At 32.5% G+C, this 3,789-nt stretch overlaps 1 long non-coding RNA gene across 1 annotated transcript; it reads right to left on the bottom strand.

The window, feature by feature from the left end:
* Positions 1–481: 481 nt before the first annotated feature.
* Positions 482–2,132, bottom strand: LOC117692212 (uncharacterized). The gene is made up of 2 exons (XR_004603642.2): positions 1,687–2,132; positions 482–1,222 (listed from the first exon to the last, which is right to left on the bottom strand). It is a non-coding gene; the product is annotated as an uncharacterized lncRNA (long non-coding RNA).
* Between the last annotated feature and the right edge of the window lie 1,657 nt (positions 2,133–3,789).

The raw sequence follows: 3,789 nt of genomic DNA, 5'->3' as shown, positions 1-3,789 counted from the left end.
TCTTTAAAAATGAGTTACAATTCTCAACTCAAGAGGAACAATTAATATCTTTAAACATATTTCATTTTAAAAAAAATAATCATTTAGGAGGGAGTCCCTTACCAAAATATAAGGCCTCTGGCAAACAGTTGCCGCAAATTTGCAGAGAGTTTGCTGCAAATTTGTGACAAACAGTTGCCGCAAATTTGCGGGAAGTTCAGAATTCGTATGCAAATTAGCTTCTGGCAAACTGTTTGCGGTAAAGTTGCGGGAAGTTCAGAATTCGTATGCAAATTAGCTTCTGGGAAACTGTTTGCGGCAAAGTTGCGGGAAGTACAGAATTCGTATGCAAATTAGCTTCTGGCAAACTATTTGCGGCAAATTTGCAGCAAGTTCAGAATTCGTATGCAAATTAGCTTCCGGCAAACTGTTTGCGGTAAATTTGCCGCAAGCTTACAGATAAACATAGCAACTTTAAGATATTACAACATAAGAAAAACAATTTATAAACACTAATAATCATTTAATAATGAGTTACTAATACATGTACTATGCTTTTCAATCAATTAATAAATAACTTCTACTGGTAATTAACAAAGATGTTGTTTAACTTAAACAGTTGCAGCAAAATTAGAGATAAAGGACACAAGTAATTAACTGTAAATTTTACACATTTTATAAATTTCAAAAATAAACACAAAAATGATGAACAAACCATAATGAAATTTGACAAATAGTACTCAACCTATAGGTGATGATTTGTTGCTGCAGATCGATAAACTTGAATGCAGTTTGATCACAACATGCATGCACAGATGGACTTGTACAAAAGTTCACAATGAGCGAAGTTCAATTACATGTACCGTATATTTTTCGGAAATTAGGTCGATACTTTTTACCGGTAGTTCACAATTAAGCCCTGCATGGTCACTGGTCATGTTACAATTAATCACGGATTCTTTAAGGCATTCTCGATGTCTTTTTTATGACAGTCTCCTGTACGTGCTCTCCGATTTAATTTTTACACATAAACAATATCACACAAATAGCCGAATATCACAATAATGCCCACAATGGAATGGTCAAACTTCAGCACTGTTGTTTATATGCTTTTCTACTAAGTCTTACACAAATTCTGTCTTCACTCTTTTTTGGTTGCATCATTTGATCATAAAATCAGTGAGTTAGTTGTTCATGCATGGTTTTCTTTAGGTCTGTGTAACCCAGTCACCAGGGCAGACACCTATTGGGAAGATAAATGGATTTCATATAAGCACAATTGTTTTCAGATTTTAAGCAGTTTCTAAGAAAAACAAGGTAGCCTATCCTATACTTACTCAATCTATTATATAAAGCTACAAATTTGCACTAGGCCTACTCTAACTCTGACTATGCGAGTAGAACATGAATTCTTTTATTTAAGTAATAAAATGTAAATCATATAAAATGTACTTATACACTATGTAATGATAATATCCTAAATTTGGCGTTGTTTAAATAAATTTCAAATTTAAATTATTTGTTCATGCAAGACATGCATCACAACGATGTCAATAACGAGCGTTTTGCTTGAATCGACACCCCGCATTGTCATAGGGACGACCTTATACTGTTAAACTCTTTATAATAGATCACAGTCTTTCGTTTTATATTCCAATAACTGTTTAAACTGCCATTCAACGAATATGTTTTCATTACTTCACTTACTTTTTCAAAAACGTGCTCATGATCATGCAGATGGTGCATGCAGTGGCCTTGGTGTTGAGACTTGATTCATTCACTTATATTCGTCCTCTGTTTAGCCGTAGATTTTCCAAAAGTAAACACTCCATTGACAATGTTTCTTTTACCTTGTGCACAGCCTTATTCCCTTATTTTCATTCATTTTACCATCTCGGTGATGACAGACAACATGGCAGCATCGAATGTGAAAATTGGCGGCTAGCTATTGATCGACCAATCAGCGCGCGCGTAGCTTAACATTGAAACAAAAGTAAAAGTAGAAACAAACACTGAACAGCATAACGTTACGGAAAACTCTTCAATCTACCTGATTCAACATCAAGCGGTTTAGATACTCAAATCCAAGTTGACTGATATTTGAACGTAGGAAAAAAGAATATAGCATAACAAAAGAACAGACAGGTTGGTGTTCACGTAATACATGGGGTCGGGGGGGGGGGGTTCATTATGAAGCATCATGCGATTAAAGTTGATCTTATTTTCGTAATAATAAACATTTTTATCGATACTATCTTAGAATAAAACTTAAATCCGAAAATATTAATTAGATTTATTTTTTCTCTATACAAATATACACAAATTATAAAAGCAATTCATTATAATTGACAGTCTTCAATTTGTGCTGAATGTGTATGAAATTGTATAAGTCTTATTTCTGGTAAAGCTTTGGCAAGCTCATGAAGTAAAAAAAAAACCAGAGAAAAAAGAAATGTTTGTGATAAACTTCTGGCAAATTTTTAGGTGTTTGCCAAAAGTTTGCCACTTCTGGTGAAGAAGCTGCAAACATACTTGGGTGTCTGGTAAACTTCTGGCAAAATATAAGAGGTTTACCAGAAGTTCGCTACTACTGGCAAAGATCGGCAAACAAGTTCTAAAGTTTTCTGGTAAACTAATCAGTTTGCCAAAAATTTGCGGCAAGTTTGCTGCAAATTTGCCGCAAACAACTTATTTTGGTAAGGGGTTACTCTCATTATTATCCAAAACTGTGTGACTTGCTCTCTTTAACTTACACTAAAATTCTATGAAAAGATGAAATTAGAAAGCTTATGCAATTCTGAGAAAAAATATGCATCATATTGCCAATTCCATTGAGGTCTAAGAAAAATATAGCCATTTAAGTGAACCTACCATTTCCCCACTCCTCTATTTAACACAGATTCATGGGGCTCTCCTTTAGTAAAACATATTAACTTAATCTTTTAGACATCAATTGTTGTTCAACCTCCTTGAATAAGAAACCTTATTCAGTACTACATACATCTATATAATATTACCATGATAAAAGCATCAAATCACTTAGAAATACTCTTACATGTATTACACTCCCCCTATTTTGATTGTCATAAAAAGCATTTATAGTTTGAAATATTTTACCTAATATTATGAAATTTGTGGCAATTTTCTAGGGTCATTTCTTACACATATTTGAAATAATCATCACTGATGCTCAGAAATTGCTCTTTTTTTGGTAAATGGATGATTTGTAGCATTTTTATTCACAACTAGACATGCCATCCTGCATGTGTTTTTTTTTTTTTTCATGAAAATGGAAGTTTAACAATCATATTTAGTGAATATCTTATCTATTCTGGTTTCTAGTCTCCTTTTGATAAACCATATGCATGCTAAAACAGTAGGACCTGCAAGTATGATATGCCTACCTTTAATTTAAATAAAATTCAAACACACCAGGGTAGCTGGAGATGAATAAGAATTTCATGAAAAATGTTCAATTTTTACATGTATTTCTACATTTTTGACGCATATATACAATAAAAGGGTAAAAATATGTTGATTCTTGTTCGATTCAATAGAAGTACCATAAATATAGTAGCTAGATGTTATTTGAAGGTCAAGTGTACCTTTACATATCATACATGTATATGCGTAATAAAAGAAGAGAGATGATTTTTTAACTAATGTAAAAACATCTTAAATATCACTTTTGCACAGGATACATACACTTGGGTTTTTAAGGTTGATACTATGATAACTACATTTGTTTACATGTAATTACTACATTTGAAAGAGACATATTCTTATAAAAAAAAAAATGGGTATTTATAA

Source organism: Magallana gigas, chromosome 2 (assembly GCF_963853765.1).
Source record: "Magallana gigas chromosome 2, xbMagGiga1.1, whole genome shotgun sequence".
Taxonomy (NCBI): Eukaryota; Metazoa; Mollusca; class Bivalvia; order Ostreida; family Ostreidae; genus Magallana; species Magallana gigas.
Note: the sequence above shows the minus strand (reverse complement) of the source record. Positions and strands in the feature narration are given on the sequence as shown.